The 19209-nt window shown below is 38.5% G+C and overlaps 1 long non-coding RNA gene across 1 annotated transcript; it reads right to left on the bottom strand.

Moving 5' to 3' along the window:
• Window positions 1-3976: 3976 nt before the first annotated feature.
• Window positions 3977-5845, bottom strand: LOC134624445 (uncharacterized). Its single transcript, XR_010093552.2, has 3 exons — window positions 5739-5845; window positions 5324-5400; window positions 3977-4046 (listed from the first exon to the last, which is right to left on the bottom strand). It is a non-coding gene; the product is annotated as an uncharacterized LOC134624445 (long non-coding RNA).
• Window positions 5846-19209: the final 13364 nt, after the last annotated feature.

Consider the following 19209-nt stretch of genomic DNA (forward strand, 5'->3'; position numbering starts at 1 on the left):
CTGGCTGCTCTTATGAAAAGTACACAGAAATGATGGGTCGCTCAACACTTGTGCACAATATAAGAGTTTAAATAAATCTAAAGAATAAGACCTACAGTCATACTGAGAAAATCATCTACAGCTAACTATCACAGTGGATTTGTTTAAGACAGCTCCATCTGCTGGTGGCCCTCTGCAGGTGCATGAAAGGGGCGTGTTTATAGTGAAAGTAGTAGAGAAAGTAAACCCCATGGGAAGGAGGAGGATTCTCAGCAGCTTCCAGCTCATATTCAGACATTTGACTTCTCACTGAAAGCAGCAAGTTTGAGTGTCTGTACCTTAATTAAAAGAGATAACATGGCCATAGTAATTAGAGTTGATTGAGCAACGCTGTCCTTATAATGTAGTTTATGATTTTTATACATCTTTTTATGGACAAGTGTAGTTTTTCTGTAGGGCCTCTCAAGTTGGTGACAGCAGTCAAAGTTCATGTGTAAACCAGAGCAGCAAATCAGGTCCAAATGTGTTGTTCACAGTGAGTGGGATCATCAGTGTGCTGCTATGTTAACTTCCTGCAGCAGGATGTGTTTGGTCAGAGAATGGATAGATCACTAAGTCATTGTTGAGTTTAGGGGGATGGTAGACAGCTGGAGCAGGTTCAGCCAGTTGACACACAGTAGATAAAAATAACTGAAGGCAGGAGCAGACACCTGTATGACTTTCCACCTCTCACATAGATTATTGTCCCTGGGCAGCGCCTCAGGGCTGGTAGATGTAAACAAACCTGGAGGAGAGGATTTATTCATCTGAGAAAAGTCACAGAGTTGTGTCTTGATGCTCAATCATCCAGGTAAGTGAATCCCAAAAAGGTCGATTCTGTTCATCTGGATGTTTTCAGTGGGAGAAACGTTTCATCATTATCAGGTGACTCCTTCAGTCTCAGCTGACTGCAGGTTTCCAACCTTATAAACAGAATATTTGTATAATGACAGAAACCAGCAGCACTGAAGGAACAATGGGCTGGGAGGTCAGTTCCTTGATCATTGGTACGCATATTGTCAGGACCTTTGATCAACAACAACTGATCAATGGTCATGAGTCCCATTCACAGAGAGCTTGGGAATAGCTGCAATCACAGCCTTGTGAGATGGTGACAGATGTACTCTTAGGCCCCTCCTCCATTCAGAGATGGTCTTTCCGTTTTCACATAAATGGCCTCCTTGACTCCGCCCTCAAACCAGCGTTCACATTTACTGAGGACCTTCTTGATGTGATGTTCTTCTGCCTCCCTGGCTGCTGTGTCAGTGGGGATGGTGTTTGTTCTGTGTTGTAGCGTCCTGATGACGCCCAGTTTGTGCTCCAGTGGATGATGAGAGTCAAACCTTAAACACTGATCTGTATGTGTAAACAGAGAGAACCTTTAAGACCAGTTGGCTGTACAATCAACTCAGTCACCTGAAACATCTCCAAGTTTCTGGCTTCGATCATCAACCTGTTGGTAGTTCACCTCTGAACACCAGTGAAATGTTTCTCCCACTGAAATCACTGCATTCATATGAACAGAATCAACGTTTTGGGATTGTGGAGTTGTGGACAAAGTCTCAGTTGATCAGATAGATAGATGATCAGAAGTCAAACTTGAAGAGATCGTGGATGATATGCTCCTTGATCGTAAAGAAGTGGCTGTTGTGTAGACTGAAGTTCAGAGTGGTGGGTCATTCATAAATTATTCTGTTCCAGCTGCTGGAGGACAACATCGTCACTTTTGTGAAGAACAAGCTGAAGAAGATCCAGAAGGCTCTGAATCCAAATAAACCCCAGTGCTTGGAGTTTCAGAGGGAGGATGATGAGCAGAGAAGCAGCAGAGAGGCATTTGTGAAGATCACAGTGCACTTCCTGAGGAGAATGAAGCAGGAGGAGCTGGCTGACCACCTGCAGAACAATAAGAGGATTTCTTACTTAAGGTTTTAACCTGTTAGATAAATGAGACACTTGTGACACCAGTGTGTTCTGTAATTTCTCAGTGGGTCAAAAACTGTCATCAGCATTTTGTAAAATATGATTCTTGAAGTTGGTTTTTTGTTATTGTTATTCAGAACTTCCAGCTGCAGTTTGTCATCGAAACCTTAAATCCACCCTGAAGAAGAAGTTCAAGTGGGTGTTTGAGGGCATCGCTAAAGCAGGAAGCCCAACCCTTCTGAATCAGATCTACACAGAGCTCTACATCACAGAGGGAGGGACTGCAGAGGTCAATGATGAACATGAGGTCAGACAGATTGAAACAGCATCCACACTGTAAAATATAACTTGTTGTTTCAACTTAAAAATATCAGGTACAGGGCTGCCTTAAAATTTTAAGTTAAGTCAAGAAATAGAGTTTGTTCTTATAACACAACCAATTGTTATCTTAATGAAAAATCACATGTTGTCTAAACTTTCATCTTAGTTTAGTTGACTGAGATTTATTAGTCAGTTCAACTCCTTTAATTGTCATCTTTACTTGGGAAAACCCTTTCAGCTAAATTAAAATAATCTATTGTTTAAACTCTTGTCCTAGTTCAGTTGACTTGGGTTTTTTAGTTAATTCAAATACTTTAGTAGTTCTTTTAACTTAGGAATCTATTTTAGCTTAACTAACATAATCTGTTAGCTAAGTTGATTTAAGTTTATTAATTAACTGAGCCCCTTAAGGTAGCTGAGTGAACTTGTAAATCAGTTTCATTTTAATTATCAGAGTTGATTGACTGGATGTAAAGAAAAATGTGTATTAAACATCTTAAGTTTTGTTTTGTTTTTTTTTGGCTTTCTAACATCCATTTCAGCAAAACTACCTGTTAGGTTTATCTTAGATCTCAGGTTTAAATATCTACATTCCTTTAAATTAATTTTCTGTTGTTTACAGAAAAAAAATAAAACCCCACAGATTCCATTAAAGTCTATCTGATCATTTCATACAGAAAGTTTGTTTTAAGAACATGACAAGACAATTACTCATGAGCACCCAACATTCACCATTTATTGTGCCATCTTAGTCATCTGAGAAACAGAAAAATCAGTGACGTAGCTCATCAGGCTCACAATCCATCAAAACTCAAAGGTTGCTCCCTGTGAAACAATAAATTTGAACTTGGTCTTGAGCCCAGTTTGGGTGAAGATGAAATTCTGACCAATACTCTAGGAGCAGTAGTGATTCTTGTGAAGTAACAACATAAAGTCTGCATTAATGTAATGTATCAACGGGACACTTGCTATTTTAGAAAAGTTATTCTTTACATTTACAAAATTTTTAAACTTCATTGTGCTCAGTCACACCTGTTAGCATAAAACTTGAAATATTAAAATAGTACAAAACCTTTGATAAGTGACAGTAAAGATCAGTTTATAATAACTAAGACATCAAACTCTTGTATTTGTCTTCGTTTACAATTGCAACAAATTCCACAGAACCAATATCTCTGAAAATGACTGCATGCTTCTGAAACATTTGATAATATGGATATTTCAGAAACATTAGTTTGAGTCTGCTCAATTGCAAAACAAAGGAAAAACTACTGACTTGCATGAGATAAGCATCTGCAAAGTCCAGCATTATATTGTTGTTCACATAAGTTTCTTAAACCATGAACAAATGAGTAATTGTCTAATCTGGAATGTAAAGTGTAGTCATTTAGTGACATACAAAAGTGAGAATGAGAACTTGCAAGAATAAAAAAACAAACAGTAAAATAAAAACTGTCCTTAACACTAAGGATCATACAATTACAGTTCTGCATGGCTTTCTGCAAGAGTCTGTTTCTTAGACCATGCACTAGTGAGATGCACTGCCTTCCACCAATGTTCATTAGGATGTTCTGAATGACTTCAAAGATGTCCTTAAGTTTCTTTGGATAGTGTATGTTGAGGGCAAAAAGAAGGCCCATCAGCATGGAAATGGCACTTGAGACATCCCTCAGATTAGACAGGATTACTGCTGCCTCAAGGACAACCAACACATCGACGTCTTCTTCTTTCACCATCGCAATGCCAACTTTCATCCTCTTAGAAAACGTGTCTTCAATACCTGTCGGCTATAAAAGGGTTCAAAGACAAAAAAAAAAAAAAAATTACACAATTACAATTACACAATATCCCGTGTGCTTAACAATTCATGTCTTTCCAAAGAAGAGCCATACTGATGCTTTGGATGATGGTGATTGGCTTTGGGTAACACTTATTAGTTGTTAAAGTTTTTTCAGAATGAGATATGCACCCCCATGTTACAAATCCATTTCTTGCTTTAAACAAAGACCATGTTCATAAATAACTGAGCATGTCTTCAATTGCAGAATTCAAACAAAATTTTCAATTTAAATGGTAAATGGCCTGTATTTGTATAGTGCTTTACTAGTCCCCTAAGGACTCCAAAGCGCTTTACACATTCAGTCATTCACACACATGGGTGGATGACTGAATCGTGACTGAAGAGTTGACAGTTCGTCTTATAATTGGAAGGTTGCCGGTTCGAGCCCTGGCTCCGACAGTTTCAGTCGTTGTGTCCTTGGGCAAGACACTTCACCTGTTGCCTACTGGTGGTGGTCAGAGGGCCCGGTGGTGCCAGTGTCCGGCAGCCTCGCCTCTGTCAGTGCGCCCCAGGGTGGCTGTGGCTACAATGTAGCTTGCCATCACCAGTGTGTGAATTTAAATCTACTTATGCTAAATATTGGCTGTGCTCTAAACCAAATCTGGCTGAGAATACATGAAATGTGCAAACTGCAGCTACACTACAGGATCAGATTATGGCTCCATAGACAATGCTTCTTTAATCAGTTTATTGATTAAAGTTTATTTTTTCCCCCTATATTAACAGCATGAAAAAAGAGCATATAGACATGGCTGAACAGGTTGCATAATTGGCACTGAATATCAACATCCACCTTTACCCAGCTGCCCAATGACTCTCGGCCAGTAACCTTTAATTGCTTACCCAGTCTACACAGTCTCTTTTCCAGGGTCCAGGACATTTCACCAAAGTATTGCCCCCCACAGCTGTAGCAGCCACTGCAGCCCCTTAAATATCCTAATATCTCTGCCATTACAATATACAATGTGAGAAATCAAACGTAAAGCTGAAGTGAACAGTACAGCAGCGAAATGTCAAAGACCCTGGTGAAGACATGAATAAACACAAGACACTAATAATATCAATGCTAGCTTGCCAGTTAGTTTCTCTGAAACCCAGACCAAATCCAGTGTCAAAGATCTTGTAATAATACATTTGGTGAGGAAAAAGTACACATGTACTTTTTAATTTAAAATCCACTGTGGTGCTGTCATTATTAAATTTACTAAAAGAAACAATGCTAACCTTCACAGTCTTGAAAGTGTGTGAGGGATCTTCCTTTAGAAAATGAGGTCCTCTGTCCTCTTCCTTTGTGTAGGGCTCTGGTCAAAGAAGTCAAAAAGAAAACAAAAACACTTTTTAAACAGTGTTTATGAAGCATGTAGACAGCTCCAAATTCACAGCTTTTTGATCCATAATTCCATCAATATATGATTATCATTGGAGATTTTGAATCAGGCTTATCAGGACATTCAAGTAGAATATGATATCCAACCTACCACCAATATACATAGATTCTGTAAAAGTTACCACACTAAATGTCCAGTTGTGAAATATGATGACAGACTTTACTTATCAGCTTTCTTTCAATGAGTTCATCAGTTGAACTGGATAACCTAAAACTTAAACAAAGGATTAGATTTCGCAGTTGAACACTTACATCATCTCCGAAGCATCTTATGAGCCTAGTTAGCCTTTCTATGCCGCTCTTGATTTTGTACAGCTCCACGAACCTCTCCATAATGGTCAAGCACAGCAAAAAGGAACCCTTTCAGGTCAACAGATGTAAGACGGGCAAATTCTGCTTCAACCTGAGCAATAGAAGAAGAGGGGTGGAGAGTACAGGCAGAATTAAAAAAAGATTCTTTGAGACCCAAATTTAAGCAAACAGTCATCTGAGGCCCATTAGAGAAAACACAAACACACAAAAGCAAACAAACAAAAAGATGCACTTTACCTGCCGTTCAGCAAACAAGGAAGTTCAGAGAACAATAAGCTCTGTCTTGAAATCTTTTAAAGTAGAATGATTGTGAAAATGACTTATGTGATGTAAAACTTTAGTAAACGTGCGATTAAAAGAACACTGAGTAAAAGGACAAGTAACAATTTCCTTATTCCTCAGATGTTTACCTTGATGAGCAATACTGTTTTAGTCCAACTGCCTCATTAAAGTTACACAACAGGCTTTTTACATTAAAGCCAGCAAGTCCATTACATACTCCCTTTTTAGATCTGAAATACTGTGCAGATTCTGTGTATATGTAGTGGACAGCAATTTACCCCAAAGAGCGCAAAGTTTGCAAGTCCACCTCATTTAAATGACAAAGTCAAATGTGATCATCTAGACCTGTGAAAATAAATTAATGACAAACTTGCAGTTATGGATGTTATTACAACCACAAGAACCTAAACAGTCTGCTCCATTGCTTTTGTTAATGAATCATTTGTTGGTAACACGTCTGAATATTTAGTTTATGCCACCTGCATGTGATCATCAATAGTGCCATATTACTTCTTAAGAAGTACCCTGACACTACAATCTTTATATCATTTGTTCTACAGAGCTATTAAATTACAATATAATCTGAGGTGTTTCCAGTATGACAAAATGCACAAATTGTAACTTACCATTTGACTCCACTGACAAAAATAAATCCCCAGCATCAAGTTTGGCTTCACAGACCTAAAATAAGTAAAATAAAAAGATATGTTATAATTATATTGTTTTCGCCATTTATTCATGTTTGCTAATTTTCTGACATATAAACAATGTTAGTTTTGTTACAATACAGAGAATGCAGTTTAATTAAAAGGTAAATTATGCAAAAAAAAAAAAAACTTCTGCAGTATACCATGCCAAAAATCAGTGTCTCTGATGCCAATTATTTTATCACTACAGCTCTTTTAGTATGGAAACTCACACAATCTAGTCATACTGATCACAAGAGTTCAGAAATAAGTCAAAATAGTGAACTGTTGTTAAGCATAAAGCATTTCAGGGTAACAAATAACTGCACAATATAATTAAAGCAAAAAATAAGCACACTGGAGGACTATCTGATAAAAACTAATATAATGCTGGTTTGTAGACCATATTTTGTCTCTGTCCTCAGTGCACTCTTGCAGCTTAGCATGCAGCAGTTAATAACACCTTAAGTGATTACATAGGGGTAAACAGATGACAACAAGCATCCGAGTCCTGCCAAAAAGTTCTTTTTGAACCCAGCCAGTTATTGGAAATATTGCCAAAATGAACTTCCACCAAAATACAACAGCCTGTGAACTTGAAAGAAATTTACAAGTACAGAGACAATATGAAATAAGCTTTATTAATTAGCTGAGTTAGCTTGCTAATATCGCAACAGTGGTTGAGTGCACAACCTTAAAGCTAGCGGCACAATACTTGTGATTTGCTCAGCGCCACATTAAACCCATAAAAAAGGCCATATGTCAGTTTATTAGGTCAAGTTTGGTCATGACACACAAGCTGGACCTTGTCGGCTAAAGTTACATTAGCTAAAGCAAACATTTCGGTAAAAGAGAAAAACACACGTCATGCCATAAATTCAAAACATGTTCCAACTTTTGTAGCTCTCTTTCCTTATAGTTATAACCAATGTTACTCACCTTGAAAGCATATTCCAAAGAAGACGATTAGAAAACATCCAAGTAAAGTGAGCATGTCGTTAACCGCCAATTCCCCATGATGCACCTCGGTAGCAGTCACGTGAGGCAGTTTTGAATCCTGCTGTGCTCAACTTACCCGCATTGTCAAGTTCACATAAGTTTCTGATTTAGCTGGACATGAGTTTTCAAGTTAGCTTTTTTTGGTGTAATTGGGACGTTTTTAACTTGTAATTCTATGTTATAACAACAACTTCAGTCATCTATCGTCAAACTGATATAGAATAATATGTTGAAATAACAAACAGCTAGAATTACATTTTACAGTGTAACACATGGCAAATCACAACAGAATACATACTCGGAATGAACAAAAGCATAAGAAAACACAAAACACTGAGCCGGCAGGCTCAGGACCATGACATGAAGGCAAGCTACAGTTGTAGCCACAGCTTCCCTGGGGCAGACTGACAGGGGTTTTAGAGGGATGATATAAAACAGTCACCCTTCCTTTAAAAAAAGGGTTCTACTCCCAGTGTTTAATGTTGAAAGGACATTTCTTTTTCTTTATATTGTCTTCTGTTGTATTTCTTTTGTGGTTCTGTCCTTAGCTCTGCAAATCTTGAAAATTTCAAATGTTAGTGCAATTAATAACATTATTTAATGTTTACATTTGTAGAGTGGGCGATCCTTGGGAACCCAAAGCAAGGTACAAGTCCACCGGATGATGTGCTATTCTGACGCAACTGCGGCGAGATTTTATGAGGCAGATTTAAACTTTGACGAAGCCTTCAAGTGCCGCAACAATGCTGCAAAGGCACTTGCTGTGAACAATAGAAGCAGAGACTCTGAGGAATCTACAACCTCAGAAGACAATGAAGATGTGTTGGAGAGAAGATATGCTGGACTGAAGAAAAGAAAGTCTAGTCAAAATGCCACAAGAGGAGAAATTGTGAAAAAGAAGACCAAACTGCATGCAAACACCAATGACACAGACAGCAGCAAAGATGAAAGTAACAATGAAGTCAGGAAAGTCATTGACCCGGCAGCAAGAAACACATCTGGAAAACACCCACATAAACAGAGTGGCAGGGGAAGAGCAGGAGTGAGGGTAGAAGAAGACACAACAGGTGATGAAGATATGCCAGGGATGGTGACTACAGAGAGTAGTGAAGGTGAAGATTATGATGATAACTCTGAACACATTGACCTTACAGCAGCAGGTACATTGGGATCCACCAAAGGTAAAGATAATGCTAAAGAAAAAGAAAAAGCCACAAAGGACACAGGAAACTTGTATAGTCATACTCAATTTCTTAAAAAGAAGTTTAAATGTTGGGAATATCCTAAAATTATCTTAGAAAGAATTGCAATCCAAACACAAATACAAAACGTTGTTATACCAAACGAAACAACTGAGGGTGTGAACCAAACACAGACAGAGACAAGAGATGAAGACAATGAAGCCTTGAGGCCACAAAGCTTGAGTGAAAATGAAAACAGTATACAAAAAGTGACTACTGATAATGAAGAAGACAAAGCTGAAGATGAAAATGGTCCCTTGGTGAACACAACAGACAGAGACCAAGACGTTTCCAGTGGACTAGTGAGAAAAAGTACAGAAAAAATAAAAGGAATGAGCACAGAGGACATAGGCAGAGATAAACATGGACCACAGACAAAGACGACAACCGAGGAAAACTGCAATTTGAGATCAGAGGGAACAACAGAGGAAGGAATGAGAACACAGACAGAGACTACAGAAAAAGAGAAAGGATTGAGCACAAATGGCATAGCTGAAGATGAAAATGGGCAACACACAGTGACTACAGATAAAGACAAAGCACTGAGCACAGAGGACACAGACATAAAGGAACAGGGACCACAGATGGAGACCATGGGTAAAGAAAAAAATGATTTGAGAGCAGAAGGAACAACTGAAAACAAAGACACAGTTAGAGTAAAAGAAGATGGCCCTGGGACTAGTTATGAGTCGGCAGTGGCACACCCAAAAAAGTGGAAAAAGTCTCCAGTGAAGAAAAGCTCTTTGGCAAAGTGTGATGAAAGCAAAGAAACAAAGCAAAAGGGCAACAAGCAAGAAAGAAAAAGACCAAAGAGCCTGACTGCAAGACAGTTGTTAAGTCCAAAGATGCTCAGAAGTCACAAGACTAAAGAGGCACCTAAAGATACCAACAAAAGACAAAAAGTCATCCAAAGACTCAGAGAAGTTACAAAAAAAAATAAGGAAAAGAACAAAGGATTGAGCACAAATGACATAGCTGAAGATGAAAATGGGCAACATACAGCGACTACAGACAAAGACAAAGCACTGAGCACAGAGGACACAGACATAAAGGAACATGGACCACAGATGAAGACCACGGTTAAAGAAAAAAATGATTTGAGATCAGAAGGAACAACAGAGGAAGGAATGAGAACACAGACAGAAACTACAGACAAAGACAGAGCACTCAGCACAGAGGACACAGACATAAAGGAAGAGGGACCAATGATGGAGACCATGGGTAAAGAAAAAAATGATTTGAGAGCAGGATTTACAACAGAGGAAGGAATGAGGACACAGACAGAGACTACAGAAAAAGAGAAAGGATTGAGCACAAATGACATAGCTGAAGATGAAAATGGGCAACACACAGTGACTACAGGGGAAGACAAAGCACTGAGCACAGGGGACACAGACATAAAGGAACTGGGACCACAGATGGAGACCATGGGTAAAGAAAAAAATGATTTGAGATCAGAAGGAACAACTGAAAACAAAGACACAGTTAGAGTAAAAGAAGATGGCCCTGGGACTAGCTATGAGTCGGCAGTGGCACATCCAAAAAAGAGGAAAAGGTCTCTAATGAAGAAAAGCTCTTTGGCGAAGTGTGATGAAAGCAAAGAAACAAAGCAAAAGGGCAACAAGCAAGAAAGAAAAAGACCAAAGAGCCTGACTGCAAGACAGTTGTTAAGTCCAAAGATGCTCAGAAGTCACAAGACTAAAGAGGCACCTAAAGATACCAACAAAAGACAAAAAGTCATCCAAAGACTCAGAGAAGTTACAAGAAAAAATACGGAAAAGAACAAAGGATTGAGCACAAATGACATAGCTGAAGATGAAAATGGGCAACATACAGCGACTACAGACAAAGACAAAGCACTGAGCACAGAGGACACAGACATAAAGGAACATGGACCACAGATGAAGACCACGGTTAAAGAAAAAAATGATTTGAGATCAGAAGGAACAACAGAGGAAGGAATGAGAACACAGACAGAAACTACAGACAAAGACAGAGCACTCAGTACAGAGGACACAGACATAAAGGAAGAGGGACCAATGATGGAGACCACAGCTAAAGAAAAAAATGATTTGAGAGCAGGATTTACAACAGAGGAAGGAATGAGAACACAGTGACAACACAAGGTGGTCATGTCCAGAGTGAGAATGTGAATGTTAGATCCTGTTGATCTCAGAGTTCTTTGGTTGCTATTTTGGAATTATACTAAATTTTCAAGACCTTTGTGATCATGTGAGTTTTTCTGTTACTGATTTTACACAATTGCACTGTTTTTTGTTTTTTGATTTTTTTTTGTTTGTTTTTTGTTTTTACATTTTACTCACTTTGATCATGCAGGTTTTTTTGTTAAGTTTAAGTATTGTTTTTATTTTTTTACTTCTAAAATAATAGTTTGTTTGTTTTTTTAAAAAAAGACAAATATTGATATACATATGTTGTTGATAACAAATGGCAAATGGAGAAAAATAAAATCAATAAAGATTTTTCTGTTCAATTTGAAAATGATGTGTCTTTGTTCTACAATCATTAGTCATGGATTTCATTTCCAAGCTGTAAATCCAAATAACTCACATTTTATATAGGCATGATATGCAGATGTTATTAATAACATTAGCTGAATTAACACAAATAAAAGTCCTCACAAATTATACCTGATTCCAATTAACAACATTGTGATGCGTTTAATGGTAAGCCCAATTACAATTTCTTCTATCTAAATAACTAATTATTAAGTTTTTTTCAATCTAATTTTGGCAAAGGAATATTGTCAGGAGTTTTCCTGTAAAGCAACACAGATCAGAATAAGTGACACTCAAACAAGTTTGCAGATTCTCGTGTACACGGGTGAGAGCTCCAAGAGACCCACACCCCTGCAACGGTTGTCATCTTTTATTTATACTCAAGCATAACACGTTTCTCAGAACTGTACAGGAAAGGAAAAGCAGAACTGTGCTGCGTCTCAGAAATAAAGATAGGCCTGTACTGCGTACAGCCTTCTCGTTGAACTCTGCACAACGTAACTTCTTTATTAAAGCTGAATACAAAAAGAGCCACCACATCTAGATAATAACATGTACTCTTAAGCATAAACATAATAAAATCTCTTGACAAATATCTAATTATTTCATTTCCCCCATCCTATTTCCTAAATCAACCCATAGAAAAGAAATCTTAATCAATTATTCAAAGATATTAAGGGATTTTTTTTTTACTTTTTTCTGTATGCAGTGTGTCTTTGGAAATCGACCCCCCCCCCCCCAAATAAGAATAAAGTTATGTTGAAACCAAGCACACCATTGTTTTTCTTGTGACATTACCAATAAGTTTGATGTGTCACATGGCCCTCTTCCTATTGAAAAAACAAAAGTTGTATCCAAGATGGCCGACTTCTAAATGGCCACCATGGTCACCACCCATCTTGAGCAGTTTGCCCCCTCACATATACTAATGTGCCACAAACAGGACTTTAATATCACCAACCATTCCCATTTTATTACGGTGTATCCATATAAATGGCCCACCCTGTAGATTGCCTGATTGGCTGAAAGACTGTCTCGTCATTAACTTGGGTGGGAGGAACAATGATGTCAGAGTGTGATGAGAGTCCAGCAAACTGGCAACGATTTGTTTTAAGGTAAGTCAATACAAATCCCTAATTTTTTCATTTTTTATCACCCCAATCCCTCGTCCTCCCAATTATGTAATAAAAATAGCTAAACTTCCATAATTTTCATCCTTGTCCCTAGACACTCCAGTATTATAATATAAATCACTAATGCTTTGAACATTGTGCTGATGTCCCCTGTTTGACTGAGAAACATGCCACTCTATGTGCACCAAACATCTGAACTTAATTTTATGTATTTGTTTATATTTTATGTATTTGATTGTATTTTATCTGTTTTTAAAAATAATTTCAACACGGGGGTCAACTGGATTCATTTTTATAGGTTGTTCAGTAAGTAGTAAAACTCTCTGATCCTGATTAATAATATATTTTATTATTACCGCTAATAATAATAATAATAATAATAATAGCAACATAGACAACACCTTCGTTTATGTGGACATTTGTACAGCACTTTATTTAATAGCACAGAATCAAAGTTTATTGATTTCATTTACAAGGTATAATTTCAAATTAAAAGATGCCTAATGGTAGCTGTGCAAATCTTATTGTATTAGTTACACATAAAATTCTGTTTTCCAAGATCCAGTATCCTATTAAAGACAGCAGAATTCATTTGTCTAAATGCCTGAACAATCATTGTGAGTACAACAGCAAACTTTGAAGGAGTGGCAGTGAAAACAGGCTTGAATTAGGAGTCCATGTTGTTACCTTTTAGCAGAAGATGGAGAAGAGGGGTTTATTTGAATGCTGGTTCAACCAGAATTCCATCAATCCAAATGAATAACTCTTTCATTTTTTTCATCATATCCCCTAAATCTTCCATTTATACAATACAAATGACTGATGCTTTAATTTTTTCATCCCAATCCCTTGATCTTTGAATACAGAACTACATTACATGAACCACATTTAATCTGACTGTTAATTTTTGCATGTGATGTTTTACAACAGAGCACCACATGCCCTCAACCAGGTGGCTTCTTCACAAGAACAAGACGATGGAAAAAGAGGAGAATACTTCGGATCCCAGGGACTCAGTGTATGCCTTGCCTGTGAGAGGAAGATGGCGTTTTGAAATATTAAATGCAGTGAACAATGCACTGGAGTTACTGGAACAAGATGGAATTAGTGAGGTTTTTGCAGTTCTTCAGGGGTCTCAGTCTCAGAGCAATGATGTGCCAGCCACTGTAAGTTCATGTAGTAACACAAAAAGTCATTAATAATTGAAAAGGCTTTTCTTTGACTGTTAGTGTTAATCACCTACCTTGTTGCCACATCACACTGATCAGATGGAGATTCCTATCGCCTTGGTCTTTCACTGACATCAGTATCATCAGATTTTTTTTTTATTAAATTGCTACATACCTTTAGATGTTCAATAGCCAGATAGGAAATTAGCCAAACTCTAAGTTGCAATGTATAAATTATAAAAATACTATGCGATGTTCCTGCAATTGTTGCTTTCTTTCTTAAGATTGATTCAGCTGTTAAAGAGCCTCAGTCCAGCAATTATGATGTGCCCACCAATGTAAGTTATACAGAAACACGACTATGAAGAAATGAAATATCAGCTGAAATGAGTTACTGCAACAAATACTAAGAATCCCCTCTCTTCATTTATCTTTGCAGGCAGATGATGTTACTGATGGGAAAGGAAAATGACTGCCAATAAAGACACATAAACATAGCTACACACACACAAGCATGCATGCACCTGCACACAGATGTTCATATACAACAATGCTAAGATAAAGTTCAATAAAGTTCTTGTTGTTCAATGGCAAAATCCTGTGTTTTCTTTCTCACACTGATGGAAGATGGGAAAAGTCAACAGTCATGGTATTTAAAAAGAATATAATGCAAGGATTTGCAGCTGAATCATAACGTGAGGAGCAGCATTGTAATGTATTCCTTCTTATATAATACTATTTTAGACCTACTGACTACTCGAAGGACTTGAAATGATAAATTAAGAGTGTGAACAGACTCCTCCAACACATCCTCTTTGATGCTGCTATTGATCATCTATGTGCAATATCTCAGTCTTTCCATGTTCCGTACAATATTTTTGGCTCATGTGCAATATTTTGGTCTTATTGGAATCACCATCCCCACCTCAAATGACCATAGCCCCTCCTCCCTTATTTTATTTATTCAATTTTGCTCTTGTATACAGCCCCACAATGTTTCTGTTTCAATGTTTACTACGCATGCACCATGTATATTACGCATATCCCATGTGTATAGTCCACTCACACATATATGTATACATATATATTTATTTTTATTCATTTTTCCGCTCATTGTATATTGTTTTCCCTTCTTTAATTTTGTACCTTGTGTTCCAGCTACCCAATTTTGCTGTGAAAGTAACGGCACAATGACCATAAAACTCTCTAAGTCTAAGAAATTAAAAATCCTATTTTAACTGTAAATTAAAATCCTTATTTAAAACAAGTTAATTAATTTCTTTGACAATGTGTAATTCCGAATTAAAATTATACTAAACTTCGCAAAACAGATTAATTGAATGTTATTTATTATAACTACAGAAAAGACTCCAAGTGAATCATCTTCAATTCCAAGTACTAGTTCCTTGTAATATAGGCTAAATTAATCATGTGATTGGCATTAAGGTCTGTGTAGCCATGAGTTTGGGGGGGAGGTCAGTGATGTCAGTGTAGTGAGAGTACAGCAGACTGGAAAAGATTTGTTTCAAGGTAAGTCCAATCAAAATCACTAATGCTTTCATTTTTTATAATAATAATAATAATAATAATAATGATGGATTGCATTTATATAGCGCTTTTTGGGAACATCAAAGCACTTTACAATTCCACTATTCATTCACTCTCACATTCACACACTGGTGAAGGCAAGCTACAGTTGTAGCCACAGCTGCCCTGGGGCAGACTGAGAGAAGCGAGGCTGCCATATCTCACCATCGGCCCCCCTCTGGCCATCACCAGTAGGTGGTGGGCGAAGTGTCTTGCCCAAGGACACAACGACCAAGACTGTCCGAGCCGGGGCTCGAACCGGCAGCCTTCCAATTACAAGATAAACTGCCAACTCTTGAGCCTCGATCACATCAAAATCCCTCGTCCTTCCAATTATAGAACACAAACAGATAATCCTTTGATCATTTTTAGTCCAGTCCCTAGACATTCCAATTATACATTCTAAATCACTGATGCCTCCAATATGGATTGTCTGAATTGCTTATAGACAATGGTGTTAGAGGGTGATGTCAGCAGAGGACAGAGAAGAGTGACTGGGTAACTGATAAGTATAATGGCCATTCCTTCTATCCAAATGACTAATTCTCCTGGCTTTTTAAAAAATCTTAATCCCTACAGCTTCGAATTTTAGAAACCAAATCAATAACTCTTCCATTTTTTCACTCTAAGTCCTAGATCTTCCACTTACAGTATAGAAATTACTAATCCTTCCAGTTTCCCTGGCAGTGTGTCGTGGAGTGGAGTGGGCAAGAGTGCTGAAGACAAATGTGAAAGGAGCAAACGAGCGGAGCATGTTTGGACTCTCTTTTCTTTTCCCCCTGGACCACTAAAAGGCCCTGTCCCCGTAAACTGTATATAATTTCATGTGGTGTGTTTATAAATAAACTTGTGACTGTAATTCTACTTCAGCTAGTCTGCGCCTTAGTTGGTTTCCAACTGCATGACCGAAGGAGCGAAAGAGTCCATGTTAGGGGTGTAGCGGGTCAAGCACAATGCCTGAGGCCTTACTGATGCAGCGGTTTTGAAAGATGTCCTGTAGCAGAGGGAGAGATGCTCCAAAGATCTTGGCAGCTGCTTTAACAATCCGTTATTTTGCTGAGATCACCAACACTGCAGTTTCCAAACCACACGGAGATGCAGCTGGTCAGAACACTTTCTATGGTGCCCCTGTAGAACGTGGTGAAGGAGGCAGGACGGAGGTTTGCCCGTTTCAGGCATCTCAGGAACTGGAGGCGCTGCTGGGCCTTTTTGGTGATGGAGGTGGTAATGGTGATCCAGGTAAGGTCATCTGAGATGTGAACTCCCAGGAACCTGATGCTGTTGACAGTCTCTACCATGGAACCGTGGATGCTGAGTGGTCTTGATGCATTTTCAATCATCCAGGAAAGTAAATCTCCAAAAGTTGAATCTGTTCATCTGGACGTAGCGTTTTGTGGGAGAAACGTTTCATCACTCATCCAAGTGACTTCTTAAGTCTCAGCTGACTGCAGGTTTCCCCAAACCTTATAAACAGTACATTTGCATAATGACTGAAACCAGCCCACTGAAGGAACTATGGGCTGGGAGGTCAGTTCCTTTATCATAATTATGCAAATTCCCATGACCATTGATCAACAATCACTGACCAAAACCCACTGATCAAAGCCTCACAGCCCATTGTTCCTTCAGTGGGCTGGTTTCAGTCATTATGCAAATGTACTGTTTATAAGGTTTGGGGAAACCTGCAGTCAGCTGAGACTTAAGAAGTCACTTGGATGAGTGATGAAACGTTTCTCCCACAAAACGCTACGTCCAGATGAACAGATTCAACTTTTGGAGATCCTGAGTGGTGTGTAAGTGGAGCAAGTCTTCCTGAAGTCAACGATCCTCTCCTGGGTGACAGATTGTTTTCACTGCACCAGAACGTCAACTGCTGAACCTCTGTATGCTGACTCATCATTGCTGCTGATGAGTGCAACCACGGTTGTGTCGTCAGCGAACTTGATGATGTGGTTAGAGCTATGTAGGGCAGGGCAGTCATGTGTCAGAAGGGTGAACAACAGAGGGCATACAGAAATCAACACACAGAGACATTGACCCTTTAAATGCCTTAACAACCAACAGCATCTTTTTTCAAACAGTTGTTCTTTGCTGAAGAGCTCTGTAATCATTATACAAACTGAATCCATTACAAGGTGACATAAATTTCTTTCACAAAATTACATAAACCACTGAATAACTGTAAATTGTAGTTGAAGATGCTTTGGGTGTCAGTACAAAGACTCTATATCATTTTATCTACTTTATTTAGTCTTAGCCACAACACTGGCCATAATTTAACTAAATCGGCTTGACCTAGTCGATCCACTGATGGTCCTGGATTGTTGATTACCTGACAAAGCGACCACAATGAATGCATCTTCAACACAAGGTGTCTGACAAGGTGATGGGCAACACAGGGGCATCACAAGGAACGGTCCCCTCCCCTTTCCTCTTCACTCACTACACCTCAAACTTCAGCCACTGCACTAAGACCTGACATCTTCAGAAGATGGTTGAATGCATCATTGAGGGTGATGAGATCGAGTGCTGGGTGCCGGTGCACACTTTTGTCACATTGAACTGCAGATGATTCTGCTGTTCAATTTAAGAAAGACCAAAGAATTGGCTGAAGACCAGGAAACTTGTGATCCCTGTTTCTATCCAAGGGGTGGAGCACTGTAAATATGGCAGCACAGGAACAAGCACGGAGCACAAGATCCATAGAGGCTGGGGTCTATCACACCAGGCAAGACCCCAGGTGCAGGCTGTGTAAAGATGCCCCTGGGACAATCCAGCACATAACAGCAGGGTGCAAGATGCTAGCAGGCAAGGCATACATGGAACGCCATAACCAAGTGGCCGGCATAGTGTACAGGAACATCTGTGCTGAGTATAACCTGGAAGTCCCGAGGTCAAAATGGGAGATGCCCCCAAGGGTGATGGAGAATGACAGAGCTAAGATCCTGTGGGACTTCCAGATACAGACGGACAAAATGGTGGTGGCTAACCAACCGGACATAGTGGTGGTAGACAAACAGAAGAAGATCGATGAAGCGGAGGGTCCCAGTGGTAATCGGAGCACTAGGTGCAGTGACTCCCAAGCTAGACGAGTGACCCTCAAGCTCCCAGGCCTTTGGTAGAGGACCCGAACTTGAAGGATTGACCGCCCACAGAGGCGAGTGGGGAATTTTTTATACATATGTATGTATATATATATATATATATATATATATATATATATATATATATATATATATATATATATGCAAAGGATCGACTGCCCTTACGGGTGGAAGAGGAATTTTATTCATTTATTCTTTGCCAATTTACAAAAGCGATAAATGGTAAATTCTAGGTTCGAAGTTGAACCTTGTTTTATCATATAATTTATTAATCCAAATGAGGGATACTTTGCACTAAGAACATTCCCGAAGAAGGATATGCAAATGATGTTTGCCATGTCAATTACATTAATTACATTTAAAATTCCAAACGAATCATCCTCCATTCCAAGTTCAGATATACGCTATTGGTAAGAAATCACATGACAAAAGCAGACGGCATGATAGGTTTGACAATCTGAAAGCTAAGCTCCCCATAGGTTATATGCAGAGCTGTTAGTGCTGTCAGTTGAAGATGGTGGAATTACACAGAGGTAAGTTGAGATAAAATTCACTAATTCCTTCCAACTGTAAGATCCCAGTTCCTAATGTCTTTTGTAACATTTAAATACTATTAATTCAACTATTAAATATAAATCACTAATGTTTAAAAAAAAATTACATTTCCCTGTTTCCCATTATTCATATTTCT

Source organism: Pelmatolapia mariae, linkage group LG3_W (genome assembly GCF_036321145.2).
Source record: "Pelmatolapia mariae isolate MD_Pm_ZW linkage group LG3_W, Pm_UMD_F_2, whole genome shotgun sequence".
Classification (NCBI taxonomy): Eukaryota; Metazoa; Chordata; class Actinopteri; order Cichliformes; family Cichlidae; genus Pelmatolapia; species Pelmatolapia mariae.